The 17,851-nt window shown below is 53.1% G+C and overlaps 1 protein-coding gene across 2 annotated transcripts in view; it reads right to left on the minus strand.

The window, feature by feature from the left end:
* The window catches only part of SAMD14 (sterile alpha motif domain containing 14), a 28,293-nt gene extending 24,622 nt beyond the window's left edge, over positions 1-3,671 (minus strand). For both annotated transcript variants that reach the window (XM_090044720.1, XM_090044719.1), the window contains exon 1: positions 3,553-3,671. The gene's annotated coding sequence lies outside the window, so the exon portion shown is untranslated. The remainder of the gene's footprint in view (positions 1-3,552) is intronic.
* Positions 3,672-17,851: the final 14,180 nt, after the last annotated feature.

Below are 17,851 nucleotides of genomic sequence, written 5' to 3' on the forward strand. Positions count from 1 at the left end.
GGTAAGCCAGTATCCAGGAATGTCTGGAGAGCATACAGCTGCTCCTCTTTGGTCTAGAGGAGCCAGCATGATGGGAAAGCCACCCTCCCCCCACCTTCAATGCCCCATTAAATCCTGGATCCCTTTTGGGACCAAACATGAGCAGATTACTTAGCATTCACTGAGACACCTGCCTGCTGTGAAGCAGATGCATCTAACCAGCTCCCACTGGCCTTCTAACAGCTCCCATCCAGCAAGGGGCTGAAAGCCCTGCAGACCTCAGCTGTGTTCAAAGCGCTGGGGACTGACCAGAGGCAAGGCTCCATGGCCTCCTACCAGTGCCCTGAGCCAGCCAGTCCCCTGGACCTGCACCAAGCGCTGCCGCTTGGCAATGTGTGAGGCCCCAGGTTGGGGCCTCAGCTTCCTGGTCCAAGCCTGGACCCATGGCTCACAGATGGGTACTGAGCCCTTCAAAGGTGAGGTCTGCAGGAAGCCTCAAGCCAAGCAGTGAGAGAGTTACCTGAGGAGATCACAGGCCCCAGAGATGCTAAGAGACCTTCAGAAGATCAAAACCTGCCTCCCCCTAGCGTATGGGGGGCCACGGTGGCATTAATGGGTAGGGCAGTGCTGCTGGGGATGAGGCCCCCTCCTGGGCTGTATCCTTGGTTCTGGTAAGGGGTATGCTCTAGCAAGGTAGTGGCAGCTGAGAGGCAGGACACCTGGATTCTGTTTGCCTGGGTTGTGTCCTCAGCTCTGGGAAAGAGTAGGCTCAAGTGGGTAGAGCAGGGAGGAGCGGAGTTGTGCCCTTGGCTCTGGGAAGAAGAATGGAACAGCGGGGCACCAAGAGCCAGGACTCGTGGGCTCTGTTCCTGGCTCTAGAGGGAAGTGGTTCCTTTGCGTCAGACTTCCCATGTCAATCTCTGCTCTGCCACGCATTCACTGCAGGGCATTGGGCAAACCACTTCAGTCCAGTTTCCCTGTTGGTGTAACAGGCATACCTACTCCTATGCACTGTCTCCCAGGCTGGCCAGGGGATGTAGTAAAGTAATCCAGGGCTCTCCACACAGGTAAGACCTGGGACCAGGCCCCTGTGAATGTTTGACTAACACTTGTAAGACCAAACAATGATGATAGCTCAGGGCCCAGGAAAGGAGCTGGGTGTGGAGTGAAACATCTCTGAAGTCTTGGGACAAGGGAACCTTATCTCTGGCTGTGAAGCCCCTTTACACCTGGTGCACAGACTCTGTGAGGTCCACGTGCCCCTTGGGGACATCCTGGGGACACTTGGCACATTGGCCACAGGAAGGTCTCTGGCAGGTCTGCAGCAGCCCTAAGTGCAAGGGTGAACTTGGGAGGGAGGAGGGAAGGGGGCGTCAGAGGGGAGAGCCAGGCCCCTGTGCAAGGCAGGAGTGGTTGTGGCCAGGACAGAGCAGTGCTCCAGGGACTCCACAGCCCTGAAAATCCCCATCGGGTCATGGAGGAAGGGAGGCAAGTAGCTCCAGGGCTGCACTGGCCCCTGGGGCCCACTCTCCCAGCACCGTTGTGGGGGCATGGAACCAGCCACAGGTGTTCTCAGAGGGGAACTATCTAACACCCTGGAGAGGGTGTTGCACTCAGCTCTGGAGCGTCATTCGCTCCCCATCTGCCTGGCTCCTGCCAGCATTAGCAGACCATACCCACAAGAAAAGGAGCCTTCCCTTCCACTGCATAAGTAGCCATGAGGCTGCAATTCAAAGAGATGGAACATTACTGCCCGCCCGGCCAGAGCTCTGCGTTGGCAAGGGTCCCAATTGATCTTGTGCATTTCCCTCAATGCCTCTCCTCCCAAAGTGCTCTGCAAATGGAGCTCTCTTGTCTGCCACTGAAATACAGCCACCTCCGGGGCAGGCTGCAGCTGCTGGTGAACAGTCCTGAGCCATCAGGCTTCCCTAGGACTTTAGGACCAGAAGTGAAGAATGCTGTGCCCAGCTGAGAGCTGCAGGGCATGGGTAGGGAGGAGAAGTCATGTTCTGCTTGGGATTTAACCTGGGTTCTGGGCTTGTATTCAGACCTAAGGGTTTGACTGCTCCTATCTCCAGTGGCAGGGACCACTGCTTCCACTATGGCACTGGGGGTAGTCTCAGGGGAGACAATCCCCTCTACTACATTGCTCCCAAACCAACTTCCAGCCTGGCTATCTCCAGAGAACAAGATCACCAGCAGGCAGGGAAGTGGGGCCTGGATTTGGATTCAGGGGACAGGTGATGGGTCCTTGTATTATGCTACAGATTGTTCTCCACCCCCCAGAGCTAGCGATCCCCTTCTCCCTCAGCTCTCCAGCATACACAGTAGGCAGCAGCCACTTACAGCCCTGGCATGATTTGTACCCAGCTCAGATCCTCCCCAGTTCAGGGACAAAGCCTGCTGTCTACAGCTGGGACTCCATGCTCCAGCAGGGCTCCTGGAGAGCAGGTCAGCGTCAGTCCGAGCTGAGAGGCCCAGATGAGTGTATGGGGTAGGGTGGGGGGAGGAGTTATCCTGCTATCCATCCCATGCCCTAGGTAGCATCTCTTACTCAGGGCTAGAGAGAAGGACAGTGACCACTGAAGGAGAGGAGAGAAATGCCTGGGGCTGGGACAGAGGGGGCAGGTGGGGGCTGGAATCTGAGAGGAAAAGGGGAGAGGGGGGCCTCTGGACCACCCCTTGCAGCACTTCAGCTTGCCCTGCCACAGCCCCACACCTGCTCCCAGGAGGAGAGTGTGGCTGGGCTAGTCAAAGGAGGCAGGGGTTGTAGGGCTGGGGCTGCCTCATCCTGGGAACCATGGGGCCAGCTCCCCTCAGTGCCAGGCTCCAGGGCAAGGGGCAGATAGAGGGGATCGACCCCCCTCCCCCCGCCACACAGATCAGGAATGAGGGCAGCTGGCAGAGCATTCCCAATATAAACAACATCCTTTGGCATATGTGTGTGTGCATGCAAAGGGGCAGGTGTGGTTTCTGTGTGTGTGCAACAGGGCAGGATCTGTATGTGTGCATGTATGTGCACCTGTGTGTGTGCGCGCGTGCAAGGGGGCAGGGTCTATGTGTGAGTGTGTGCATGCATGTGTGTGCATGTGCCTGTGTGAATGTGCAAGGGGGTAGAGTCAGTGTGTGTGCAACAGGGCAGGATCTGTGTGTGTGCATGCATGCAAAGGGGCAGGGTCTGTGTGTGTGCATGTGTGCACCTGTGTGTGTGCACGCGCGAGGTGGCAGGCTCTATGTGTGAGTGTGTGTGCATGCATGTGCCTGAGTGTGTGTGCGTGCGCAAGGGGTAGGGTTCGCGTGTGTGTGCAACAGGGCGGGATCTGTGTGTGTGCGTGCAAAGAGGCAGAGTCAGTGCGTGCGCGTGTGTCCGTGTGCACGCGTGCAAGGGAGCAGGGTGTGTGTGCCTGTGAGGGTGGGCGCCCGGCGCGGACAAGCCCCTGCAAGCAGCTGCCCGCCCCCCCCAGCCCCGCGCGCGCGGCCCCTCTGCCCCGCTCACCCCCGGCCCGGCCCGGCCCGGCCCGGCCCGCAGGCAGAGCGGGGCGGGGAGGGCGGCCGGGCCGGGCCCGCACTCACCCGGGCTTCGGGGCATCCTCCGCGCCCCAGCCCCGCCGGGCTCTCAGGCGACGGGCCGGGGCGGCGGGGCGCGGCCGGGCTCCGCAGCGCCGCATCTCATGCTGCCCGCCGGCCCGGGGCGGCGGGGAGGGGCTGCCGGGAAGCGGGCACGGCGGAGGGGGCGGCGCTGGCCGGGCGGGCTCCGGCATGCATTGCTGTGCCGGCAGGTGCGGCCGGCCCCGGGGAGGGGGAGCGCCCGTGGGCGAGGCGGAGGGAGCAGGGCGCCGGGGACCGTGGCCCCCGGGGCTTGAGGGGAGGCTGTCGCCCCCTGGGCTGGACAGAAGGGGGCTGCAGCATCGCGCAGGGGGGTTTTGTCGTCTCCCCACCCCGCTCGGGGACAGCTGCTGCTCCTGCGGGAGAGAAAGGCCGTAGGATCTGCCAGGCCCCGGCAGGCAGAGCTACTCAGGTTTTAGGACCTCACGGCCCTGCTCTGCTAGGCCAGCTGGAGGCCTCCAGGACTGCCGCCCTCCCCCCCACCCCCCGGCTCTCCGTGGGCTGTGAACCACTGGGATGTCATTGGAAGCAAGACCATGGCGGGGGAGTCCATGGAAGAGGCAACACAGGGGCTGAGACAGGCTGAGGAGGCAGTGCGGGGCCCTAGCTCCTAGCTGCCGTGAGGAGCAGCGGGCTTGTGCAGCAACTCCCCCACCCGAGGACCATGGCACCTCGGGCTGCCTTAAGATCCTTTCAAGGGGGGTGTGGGGTGCCACTCTGGGCTAGCAGGGCAAGATGTGCAAATGATAAACCCCGAGATTTCAAATGGGAATTCAAAGCATTGAACCTTTCTGCCCTGCTCTAGGGTTTTTGCTTATAGCCATGTTGGTCTAAAGACATAGGCAGGCAAAGTTTTTGGGCAGATGTGATATCTTTTATTATTTGCTTGGTCAATAAAAAATATCACATCTACCCGAAGAACCTTGTCCACCCTGCTGTGGCCTTTCTCTGCAGCAAGGGACTCACTCTATTACTCTTTGGTAGTCAAAAAAGGAGTGGAAGCTACCAGCCGGCATCTTCCAAGGGCCGCCGCGGGTCTAAGGAGGGCTGCGGTGGGTCTATAAAAGTTGGGAACCACTGGTGTAGTGGTTCGGACATGTGCCAGGACCTTGCGTTCAGTTCCTGGCTGAGCCCAACCTGCTGCGTGCTCTGCGGCTCATCACCTCTCGGATGGGACTCCGTTTGTTGTGTCTGGAAGGTCCTTGGGGCAGGGACTGTCTCTCTCTATAGTCACTTGTACAGCACGTGGGGCACCGGTGCCGTCAGGTTAGGCTGAGACCTCGGAGACCCTGGGAAGTGAATGCATTTGAAGCAGCCTTGGAGAGGAATTGATTTCCCAAGCCCCCTGCAGCCTGGTCCGGGAAGGAGAGGAGCGGAGGCGGCAGGTCAGGCCGCGAGCCGGGTGGTGCTGAACGGACAGCTCCGGGAGCCCTCCCTGCCCGCTCCGGTGCCGCGCTGGTCTGGCTTCCGGCAAGCAGAGACCCGAGGAAGGATGTCTTGGATTCAAAACCTTGTCTAACTTTATCCCAGCTGCATGCATAGTTGGTCTAGTAAGAGAGATCACCCTAAGGCAGCCTCGCCTCGCGCATCATTTCTGGAACATCCCCACTACAACAACACTCTTAAACTACCTAACCTACCCAGAGAGGCAAGCAGTGGGGGCAGATCAGGCATCTTGGTGAGGGAACCAGAGGAGCTGGGGACTGAAGCCTCTGAAAGGGTGAAACCAGCCCATGTCCCAGAGGGACAGCTCTGGCTAGGAACTGGGAGTCAAAAGAGGCTTCCCTGAGCCAAGCCAAGCTTGAGGTGGAGCTGATCTTGTCCTTCACTGGGGTACAGGAAGCTCCAGTGAGTAGAGGACAGATCAGGGGCTTGGAGCCCCCTGCTTTGAGGGGGCTGTTTTGCCCTGAGATGGGCATGCCCTTGCCTGCCTGCTTGGTGGTCTGTTTGCAGCTCAGCAGAGCAGGGGATCTTGCAGGGACAGGTCTGGCCCTGCCCACTATGCCATGAGGCAGCAGGTGTGGATTTGGCCATGCCTGGCACTGTTATGCAGGTAGGTGAGGCTGAGACCTTGGATGATAACTCTTCAGAGCTCTGCAGCACCCAAAGATGCAGACACAGATCTAAAGGAGGTCAAAGAAGGGAGCTGGGCACAGGTGGGCCTCTTCCCTTCCCATGCTGCTCAAGGAGGTAGCCTACTCCCAACACAAGGCAGGCAGGGCTTGGGTGAAACCCCAGGCACTCAGATCTGCCTTTTTCTTCTTGTCCCAGCCCCCCTGGGTAGTGCTTGCACACTGTGCTGCAAGTCTCAGCAGACAAAGCCCCTCCTTAAGCTGCTATGAGCTGCAGAGACCCAGGTTGCCCTCCCTCATGCAGAAAGAGCCCCACTGGGTGGTGTTGATGTACAGCTAGGCACCATGCACACAGGGATCCAAACAAGCACACACAAACACAACACACATGGCTTCCCTGCTGTAGCAGCACAGCCACAGTGAGAAAGCTGCCAGCCCTGAGAGGGCTGGCAACAGCACCGGCACGGTCGGGTGCCTTCACAATCCTGACTGCAAAAAGTAGGGCAGCGGGAGGCAGCCTTCCCTGTGCCAGACACTCTCCACCCACACTCCCCTTGCCCTCGGAAGACAGTCAAGCACATCAGCTGGGAGTGATCTCTTCTGTTCCCCACCCCCTTCCCCAGCTCACTCTACTATGGGAAGCAAGGGGAGAGCTGATTTCAGCTTTGCATCCATCTCTCTGCTAGCAGGAAGGTCACTGTGTCCCTCACACCACCACCATCCTGGGTATATTCAATTTAAAGGGATAGGCCCTTGCACAGCTGCATTAGTGATGAGCACCTGGGAAATGCACTGTGAGGAAAGCTGGGCAGGGAGCTGTTTCCCCAATCAGTGAACAAGTAAGCTGTGGGCCATTCTGAATCTCCATTGCGAACCAGGGTGAAGAGTCAGAGTCTCAAAGAGTTTCACACAGCAAGTCAGAAAGAAAGAAAATCAGGCTGGAGAATCCCAGGGCTGGAAAAGACCTTTGAGGGGCAACGCTCTGTACTGATGCAGGATACACTGGTTTAATACACATCAGGCAAGAAAATACCTAGCCTCTGCTTGAGGTCCTCCAAAGAGGAGAATCCACAGCTCCTCTGGTCAGCTGGTTCCACTGCTGCTCTGACAGTCTGGAGATTTTCATGTAACCAAGTATTTGGATTTCATTTCTTTCACTGGACATTTTTCCTGTTCACATTGTTTTACCCCGATGAAATGAAAAGCCAGTTCAAGCCCAAAATCCAATCTTTGACTATCAGACACACCACAGAATTATAGAAAAGAAGGACTGGAAGAGACCTCTGTAGGTCATCTAGTCCAGCCTCCTGCCTGAGACAGGATCATCCTAATTCAAACCATCCCATACAAATCCATAATCTAAATTATGCATAAAACTATTTTCACCCCTGACACAACACAAAACATGACACCCTAACCTGCCACAGATAAAGCAGGGGAGCCATGGCAGCCAACACCCTATTTCTATAAAAGATTCTTGATATATGCTCAAGAGATCCCAGGTAGAGGGCCATGCCCACCACTTCAGAGGAAGGCAGCCCCCCCCCCCCTGCCCCCCAGTCCATACCAAACTGACCATGGTGTAAAATTCCTTCCTGACCCTATGTGTCAGGCAACCAGTCTAAGTCTAAGTGGAGGGGAAGACCATCTAGCCAGGAACCTCTGGATTTAAGTTCCAGCAGGAGCATCAGCACATCCCAGTCAAAATCCCTAGCTTTGACTGCAGCCTAAACCCAATTCTTCTGAGGAAGGCTTAAAAACACCCTGACACACACAGCAGAAAGGTGAGGAGGGGATAATCATCAAAGCCCAGTAACATGGGAAGTACTAATAGTAGAACATAGGCACAGCTATGCCTGGATCATTCCTGACCAGGGACTGTCCAACCTCTTCTTGAACACCTTCAAGGGAGTGCCCCCAGCTTCCCTAGGCAGTCTTTTTCACTGCCTCCCTGTTCTAACAGTGAGTCTACTTTGCTGCAACTTCAGCCACTAGTCCCTGTCCTACCCGCTGAAGTAAGAGAGAAAAGGTGCGTTCCCTCTTTTTTATGGCAGTCCTTCAAGTATTTGAAGACTGCTAGCTTATCCCCCCTTAAGCACCTTTTTGGTCAGCTGAACACACCTAGTTCCTTCAGCCTCTCCTAATATGACTTGCTTTCTAAGCACTTTATCACCTTGTCACCCATCTCTGGATGCTTCTAACTTCTCCATGACCTTTTTAATATAAGGAGCCCAGAACTGCATGCAATACTCTAGATGAAGACTCACCAGTGCTGAGTAAAGAGGCACTGTCGCCTCCCACATCTTGCACCTAATGCTTCTATTGATACATCCCAAAACTGCATTCACATTTTGTGCAGCTGCATCACAGACTCATATTTAGTTTGTGATCTACCAAAACTCCCAGATCCATCTTTGTAGCACTGCCATCCAGTCAGATGTTACCCATTTTGATTATTCTTCCCAAGCTATAGCACATTGCATTTGTCAGCCTTGAACTTCATTCAATCAGCTTCAGCCCAGCTTTCCAATTTGTCAAGATCCTTCTGAATTGCGCTCCCATCCTCCAACATGTTCACAGTGTTGTATCATCTGCAAACTTGTTCAAGAAGCTTTTCATGCCAACATCCAAATCATTAATAAGCACATTGAACAGCACTGGGCCCAGGACAGACCCCATGGGACTCCACTTGAAACAACCTGCCATTCTGATATGGATCCATTAACAATTACCCTTTGCTTGTGGCTATTGAAACAGTTGCCTGTCCAACTTATAGAATGGTGCACAGCCTCTTAAAAATGTTTCCTAAATTTCTTTTTTACCCCTCAAAATGGGCAGGTCCACCAGGCTGGTGCTTTGGTGCAGCTGGTTTTGCTGAACCAGCATTTTCTGACAAATACACACATAGCTGGCAAATGCTAGAGCACCACTCATTACAGCAGGATCCCCAAATTATACTGAATGTAAGCTTGTCAGGGCAGGATCAGTGCCACCTTAGTGGATGTCAGGGCTTGCAGAACAGCAGGCATGGCCTCACTGTGTGGAGAAAGGGAATACATTGCAGCAGACAGTCCTAATTACTCATCAGAATATCACCCAGGCCTGGAGAACCCACCAGACCACTGACTATTCTATCTCTGCTTCTGACTATTGATTTGTGTTGCCAAGGTCCCTAAAGCCCTAGTCAGGGAACATGTGCCAGGCACTGTACAAACACAAAGCACAGAGGTGATCCCTGCCAATAACTGTCTCCCCCTCCCCTTAGCCACACCAGAGTCTGGCAGAGCCCCAGCTGTGCATTTGATGCCAAAGTGAGTTTCCCAGAGATCAGTCCTCTTCCCCAGCCAGGGTTCATTTAAGGCCATTATTGTTACTGAGAGGCTGCAAATGCATTAAAGGGAAAAAGGGATCTGGGTTCATCCTGCCCAGGAGTGCCAGCAACTGCCCACTGCACCTCCAGCATGGAGGTAGGAAAGGGACAGTAGGAGGAGGTGGACTGATGCCGGGATGGAGGAGGAGGGGGCTATTGGGGGCATGATCCCAGCTGGGGGGGAGCAGAAGGGGGTGGCATGAGATGAATCCTAGCCCATCTCATGTGTATCTTGTGTGTCTCATGCCTCCCAGCCTCAGTTGCCTGGGAACCTCCCAGTTAGCTCATTTGTTTGGGGAGACCTGGCTGGAAAAGGGACCCAGGAACTCCTGCCAAAGAGCACTGGCCCACCACAGAGGGACCAGCTGGCTGAAATGGCAGAGGGGAGGGCAGGGGCATGTAGGCTTAAAGGCTGGGCACAGCTCTGCTCTCTTGCAGGGCTGAGACACTGATGGGGTGTGTATGTGTGCATGTGCATGTATGCACGTAGGCATGCCCATGTGCACTCCTCAGGTAGAGCTGTGCTCACACACACCCCTCCCCCCCCCAAACTCTGGCAGAGACAGGCCCATGCACAAACTCATTTGCACACAGCAATCTCACACATAGGGTACTAACATACAAACTCATGCACATATTCAGCAGATGGGCAGACCCGTGTCCATGCGGTCAGGTCATACCCAAGCACGAACATTTACTGCACACATGCACAGGCACACTAATGTGCACCCATGCAGCACATTGGCTCACACATGCACAGGTTCAGTACACTCACACAGAGATACATGACATATGCATACAGGGACAGTCAGTCTTATGCCCAGAGACATGACATATGCACACAGCCACCATGCTCAGGCTCATGCCCAGAGACCCTGACAGAGAACAGCAGCTTTCCCCAGCTTCAACACAGTGATACAGCCATACCCCCATTCTCAATCTCTTTCCTTCTGTTTCCAGCCCAATCCCTGCTGCCTCTGAACCAGCTGGATCACACAGTTTAAGGTCACAAAGCTGTACCTTTTGTCCTAACTGCCCTACCCAGCAAAAGCAGCTGTGCCAAGAGATCCCCCTTGTGGCAGGGCTGCACATTGCCAATTGTAGGGAAAGGCTCTAGTAGTTGCTGGGTACATGTAGCTCTGTGGAGCTTCTCCTGGAAGCAGCTGCAGCCTTTGGAGGCAAGTAAGGCAGCATGGTCTAGTCATAGGGCAGGCTGCAATCCCTGGCTCTGCCAGGGTGGCCTGCATGACTCAGTTTCCCCTCCTACCCTGCATCTGTTTCAATTCCAAGCTCTCCAGGGCCAGAAGCAGCCAGTTCCTCTGGGGGTTCCTCTAGTGATACCCTCATACATGTCTGGGTGCTCCCATCAGGCTTAGGAGTTTGAGCTAAAACCCACCCAAATCATCTCAGCCATGGCCTTGGGCAGGGCCTGAGAGCAAGGGGTAGGTATCGGGTCTTACATGATGCTGCACTAAATCTAGTATAGGATCTGATGTGCCAGCTCTGCCTTTGGAGGATTGTATCATCATGTGTCCAACAATCATGACATCAAGACTCAAACAAAACTCCTATTATATAAGGCTGTGGTAATCCCAACTCCTCTCTATGGGTGTGACATTTGGGTGACCTACAGGGACCACTGGAAGCCTGGGACACTTTCACCAGTGCTACCTCCGGAAGATCCTTGGCATAAAGTGGGAGGATCATCACACAGATGCCAGTGTCCTCACTGCTGCTAACACCACCAGCATAGAAGTGTTGATTATTCAACATCAGCTGCAGTGGACAGGGCACTGTATACACATGCCTGATGCACATTTACCAGAACAACTGCTATACTCCCAACTCAGCCAAGGATAAAGGACGCACAAGGGCCAGAGCAAAAACTTCAAATATACCCTCAAGGCAAACATTAAGAAGTGTGGCATTGACATAACAAATTGGGAAAAACTAGCCAGGGACAAGGCTACATGGTGATGCCTTGTAAGAGAAGGTACATCTTACTTTGAGAAAAACCATCTCACCTTCGAGGCAGAAAAATGACAGAGATAGAAGGAAAGGAAGCAAAACCAAGACATCTGTTTTTCAACACTCCCTTTAACTACCACCTGTGGCATCTGCCAGAGACTCTACAAGTCTAGGACTGGCCTTCTTAGCCATCAATAGACTCATCTACAACCCTTTACTTGACCTGTGGGAATGATCATCCTCAGCCATGAGGGATGTCTGATGTTGATGCTGATACTGGGATTTGGGCAGGGCAGAAACTCTCAGTCTGGCTGGGGGGCTCTCTGCTCTTTGGGTCACCGCCCCAGTCCCAAGGTTTAGGAAAGCATCCTCACACTTACAGGAAAAGGCTCCCTCCTACCCTGTGTGGTGGACCCTGATTCCATTGCCTAATAGTATCCCTTAATGTCAATGCTGTGAACTTCATTTTCACAGGGCACCCTTCGCTTTTTCACCCCTTGAATTCTTTCACAAGTAAAACACATCCCACTGAAGGGTTTTCAGTGCCGCAAAGGCTTCCTGGGGAGCCCATGCTGCCCCTCTCAATGCTGTCCCCCATGCTCTGTTCACCCCAGCTCATCCCTTTATGCCACCCTGCAGATATGGATATCCAGCCCAGGAGAGACCTTTTGCCCAGCCTTGCCCCACAGATACTCTGGTAGTCACCAAGGCAAGGGTGTGCATTGCTAAAAAATGGATCAATCCCCATGCCAGGGCAGTCCCCACATCTGCCCCTGGTGCCACTTTGGCCTAACTAAGCCCATGGTGCTGCTGGGGAAGAAGCCATGTGCGATCATGCTGCTAAATGCACAACTGGTGGTTGGGTGCTGCAGGGTGGAGGATCAGGATGATTCTCTTGGGGATGATCTCAGACCCAGTGGGGGAACCTTTTTGTGTCTGTGCCCCGTGCGCTAACCAAAGCCTATCCACAGCGATAGCAGAGACCCCTGAACCACCCTGCCCCCGGCTTTAACTTTCTCCCACTGACTTCATCTTGCAGCTGTGATGAGCCACATGCTGCCCCAGGGAAGCCCTGCCAGTTTCTTCCTTAACAAACCTGTTCTTGAGGCAGGGCTTTCAAGACCAGAAGAACGGAGCTTGCACGTGTGGGATGTATCCAGCCAGCATGCAAATTGTCTATGTGCATTGGCACTTGTAAGTGCCTCAGTTGAGGTATGTATAGCACACTGGTGTGTGTCCATGTGGTTCTGAATGTGCTGAGATTTTTTAAATGTGTGTACAGATGCATGTACGCTTGTATATAAGGCAACTTGGCTTTGGCAATATTTTTATCTCTGTGTGTACATGTGCATCCAGCCATTTCTGTGAGTGGGATGCTGTATAGAGCTTTTCTCTGTGTGTGCTGGGCTAATCTATAGATATTTTTCATAGAATTATAGGAACATGAACATGAACCTGGCAGGGCCTCAGAATGTCACATGAACTCCAACCCACATGGCATTGTGGAAAAAGGCTACTTTGCACTGGTGACCCACTACTGCCCTCAAAGTCCTCAGCAGCATGTCTGCTGCAACAGGAAAAACAATAGCTCTCCCACCTTCTCCCTACCTTGCCCTCTTCCCATTGGATCCCCTCATGACTGGTGCTGGGTGAGGCTGACCCCTTGGAAGAGATGACAGCACCTACTGCTGACCTTGGGAACCAGGGGTAGAGAATTTAGTGTAGTTCAGGATATGTGAGTGGCTCCTCTCCATTGCAGCAACAGCACCAACAGGTCAGAGGAAAGTAGAGCTGCTAGGGACCTCACAAGTTTCATCTAGTCCAGCCAAGGTCATCCCTGACTAAACCACCCCAGCCAGGTGTCTGTTCAACTCGCTCTTGAAAATGTCCAGGGATGGAGATTCTGCAACCCTTCTAGGGAGCCTCTTCCAGTACTGGACCACCACATAGTGAGAAAGTTCCTCCTTATCTCCAACCTAAATTTCCTCTGCTGCAGCTTGAGGTCATTGCTTCTATTCCTGTCCCCTACAGCCACAGAGAAAAACCCATATCCATCCTCTCTGTAATTGCCCATCAGGTATTTGAAGCCTGTTATTAAATCCCCCCTCAAACTTCTCTTTTCCAAAATAATAATCCTAGTTCTTTCAGCCTTTTCTCATGAGCCACATTTCCAAGGTCTCTAATAATTTTTGTCACTCTCTGCTGGATCCTTTCTGAACTGTCCATGTATTTTTGAAGCATGGGGCCCAAAACTGGAACCACTACTTCAGGTGAGGCCTCAGCTGTGCTGAATAAAGTGACACTCCTGTTAATACAACCTAGGATACCGCTGGCTTTTTTATTTGCAACAAGAGTACATTGTTGGTTCACATTCAGCTTATGGTCCACTGTGACCCCCAGGTCCTGCTCTGCCTGACCAGTGATTCCCCAGTTTATTTTTGGGCATGCAATTATTCCATCCCTAGTGCAGGGCTGCACTTGACCATGTTGAATTTCTTCTGATTGATTGTGGACTATTTCTCCAGTCTATCCAGGTCATTCTGGATCTTGGCCCTGCCAGAATGTCTGCAACTCCACACAACTTGGCATCAGCCACAAATTTGCTAATCATGTATTTGATCCCATCCTGCAAATTAGGGCTGTCCAACTTCAAAGTGGCCTGGGGCGACATACCCCATGGGCTGCACCAGTAGACACACATGCTGTAGGGACAGCATGAATGGGAACCATGACTGCCTCCCCCCAGCTGCACACCCTATATGCATGTGTGCGAGTGGCTGCTTCCTCATCCCCACTGCACTGAGTGCACGGGCAGGTGCTCCCTCATGCAGCATGGCACTCTGCCTCCCTTTCAGCTCCCTGTGGGCTCCCTTGTGGCACCATGCCACAAAGGCACTCTGGCTGCTTGCCCTCCTGGCACTGTGAGCTAAACCACACTGTGCTGCTCCATCCCCTGGGGTAGAGGCATGCAGCAGAAGCTGGGGGGAAGATGGGAGGTCCCTGAGCTCCAAGCTGCTGCTGCAGCCAGAGCAATAGGTGCAGTGACATCTGACTAAGAGCTTAGGTGCTGCAAGTTACGAAGAAGGTCCTCAAATAATCCATTTTTAAGCACTTGAAGGAGAAGGTGACTAGGAACAGTCAGCATGGATTCACCAAGGGCAAGTCATGCCTGACCAACCTGAGTGCCTTCTATGTTGAGATAACTGGCTCTGTTAATCTGGGGAAAGCAGTAGACATAATATACCTTGACTTTAGCAAGCCTTTTGATAATGTCTCCCACAGCATTCTTACAAGCAAGCTGAGGAAATATGGGTTGGAGGAATGGATTGTAACATGGATAGAAATCTGGCTGGATTGTTGGGCTCAACAGGTAGCAATCAATAGCTCAGTGTCTAGCTGACAGCCAGCATCAAGTGAATTGCTCCAGGGTTTGGTTCTGGGGCCAGTTTTGTTCAATATCTTCATTAACAATCTGGAAGATGGGATGGATTGCATCCTCAGAAAGTTCGCAGATGACACCAACCTGGGGGGTGTAGTAGATACACTGGAGGGCAAGGTTAGGATTCAGAGTGACCAAGAAAAACTGGAGGATTTGGCCAAAAGAAGTATCATGAGGGTCAAGAAAAACAAATGCAGGTTGGGGACTGAATGGCTAAGCAGCAGTTCTGCACAAAAGGACCGGGGGGTTACAGTGGACAATAAGATGGATATGAGTTAGCAGTGTGTCCTTGTTGCTAAGAAGATTAACAGCATACTGGTCTGCATTAGTAGAAACGTTGCCAGCAGATTGAGGGAAGTAATTATTCCATTCTAGCCTGAACTGGTGAGATCACATCTGGAGTACTGTGTCCAATTTTGGGCCCTCACTACAGAAAGGATGTGGACAAGTTGGAGACAGTCCACAGAGGGCAATGAAAATGGTTAGGGGGCTGGAACACATGACTTATGAGGATAGGCTTTGGGAACTGGGTTTATTTAATCTGCAGAAGAGAAGACAGAGGAGATTTGATTGCAACCTTTAACTGCCTGAAGGGTGGTTCCAAAGAGGATGGAGCTGGACTGTTCTCAGTGGTGACAGATAACAAAATAAGTTGCGATGGTCTCAAGTTGCAGCAAGGGAAGTTTAAGTTGGTTATTCGGAAAATCTTTCAAACTCATATCTTTCAAACTTTGTGAGGTCTGCTCCCTACTGGGGTCTCTGGTACACCAGTTGGAGGAGCTCTAGGCTGCAGTCCAGAGACTGTGCGCCATCAGGGACTATGAGCAGATCGACTCCTACTACTAGGCCCTTCTCCACTGGAAGGCAGAGGGTAGACCACGGTCTCCCTCCAGGACAAGGGAGGACTCGAGGACCTCCCCTACTGTCCTGCCCGGGGGTTGGACCAAGTTAGTCAATGGCCCCAAGGCCCACCGCAACAAGGCCCCCGCCCCACTGGAGCTTTGCAACAGGTATGAACCTCTTGCAGCCCCAGCAGAGCCTGCTGAGATGCCAGCCCCTGCAAGCAACACAGGCACTACTGTAGCTACTGCCTCTGCTCTCCCCAAGACAAAACACAAAGTGTTTGTCATGGGAGACTCCATCCTGAGGGAGACTGAGGGGGTAATCTGCTGCCTCAACCCCTTAGCCTGTGAAGTTTGCTGCTTCCCGGGAACCCACATCCAAGACATTGTGGAGAAGATCCCTAAGCTCCTCTGGCCCACTGACCACTACCCTATGCTCCTTATCCACATAGGCACCAATGACATGGCTTGGAGCACTCCCAGCCGGGTCATGGAGTGCTACAGGGATTTGGGAGTGGGACTAAAGGATCTGGGGGCACAGGTGGTGTTTTCTTTGATCCTCCAAGTCTCAAGCTATGGCCTGAGGGAGAGGAGGATCCAGGTAGTAAACAAGACTGCAACGCTGGTGTCATCAGGAAGGCTTTGGCTTTCATGACCACATTCCGTTCTTTGGCGAGAGAGGCAGTGAGCTGCTGGGAAGAGATGGCCTCCACCTCTCTCCCCTGGGGAGAAGGCTCTTCTCAGCCAGACTGGCTGACCTGCTCCACTGGGCTTTAAGCTAAACCCACCAGGGGATGGGGGAGACTACCGCCACTACTGGAATGAACTGTGGGCAAGGCAAGGGTCCCCAATTGCGTACCTATACACAAATGCCAGGAGCTTGGGAAATAAACAGGAGAAACTTGCCCTCCTGCTAAATGCAAATAACTATGATGTCACAGGGATAACAGAGACCTGGCGGGACTCCACCCATGACTGGACCACAGGTATAGATGGCTATACCCTGCACAGGAGGGGTCGAGTAGACAAAAGGGGCGGGGGTGTAACTCTCTATGTCAAGGAAAGCTACATGTCCCTGCAAACTGACATTGGCACCCATGGTGGATGACCTGAGACCCTTTGGGTTAAAATCCGTGGGAAACACGGCACAGGGGATACTACAGTGGGTGTCTACTACAGACCTCCCACCCAGGGTCAAGACCTTGACCAGGAATTTGCCAGGGAATTGGCTGAGGCCACGCACTCCCGGTGTATGGTTGTCATGGGAGACTTTAACTACCCAGACACCTCGTGGGAGGAGCGCTCAGCCAAATCCAAGTGGTTGCAAAGCTTTCTCTTGTGTGTGGATGAGCTCTATCTGACATAGGATGTCTACGGGCTGACAAGAGATAAAGTGCTGCTTGACCTGGTATTGGCAACCAGGGGCGACCTAATCAGGGAAGGGAAGCTGGGTGACAGTGACCATGAGCTGATCACCTTCACCATCTACCATAAGGCTGGCAAGTCAGTCAGTAATACAGAAGTCCTTGACTTCATGAAAGCTGATTTTAACAAGCGCAGGAGGCTTGTCAGTGAGGCCTTAAAGGGCCACAACCCAAAGGGGTGGGGAGTTCAGGACAAGTGGTTGCTCCTCGAGGGAGCAATCCTGGATGCGCAAGCAAAGTCCATCCTGTCTTGGAGCAAAGGCAGCAAAAAGGCACAGCAGCCCCCTTGGCTCTCCAGGGAACTGGCAGACCTCCTGCATCTTAAAAGGAAGACCTACAAAGGATGGAGGACTGGAACCACCACCAAAGAAGAATACTCTGCTCTGGTCCGGTCCTGCAGGAAGTGAATCAGGAAAGCCAAGGCTGCAATGGAACTCCAACTAGCTGCAAATATCAAGGACAATAAAAAGTCCTTTTTCAGATACGTGGGGAGCCGGAGGAAAAGCAAGGGCAACGTTGGACCCCTGCTAAACCAGATGGGACAACTGACAACTGATGCCCATGAAAAAGCAAACTTGCTAAATGGGTACTTTGAATCAATTTTTCACCAGTCCCATGGGATGTCCCTGCCCACTATGGATGAAGGAGGCCTGGGTGAGGCAGATTCCTTACCCTCCATTGAAGCTGACCTCATGAAGGAACACCTTGAGAAGCTGGATACCTTCAAGTCAGCCAGCCCTAACAATCTACACCCCAGGATACTCAAGGAGCTCGGAAGTGTCATAGCCCAGCCCCTGGCACAGAACTTCGAGAACTCCTGGCGCTCTGGTGTAGTGCCTGAAGATTGGAAGAAGGCCAATGTGGTGCCGATCTTCAAGAAAGGGAGGAAAGTAGATCTGGCAAACTACAGGTCCATCAGCCTGACCTCTAACCTGGAGAAGGTCTTGGAAAAGATTATTGAAGAGGCCATCCTTAACAGATTAGCTGACGGCAATATCCTGAGGGATACCCAGCATGGGTTTGTTGCGTAGGTCTTGCTTGACCAATCTCATTTCCTTTCAAAACCAGGTGACCTATCACCTGGACAAGGGAGAAGAGATTGATGTCATATATCTTGACTTCAAAAAAGCCTTCAATCTGGTAACCCATGA

Source organism: Crocodylus siamensis, chromosome 4 (genome assembly GCF_052110815.1).
Source record: "Crocodylus siamensis isolate JL-2025a chromosome 4, ASM5211081v1, whole genome shotgun sequence".
Classification (NCBI taxonomy): domain Eukaryota; kingdom Metazoa; phylum Chordata; order Crocodylia; family Crocodylidae; genus Crocodylus; species Crocodylus siamensis.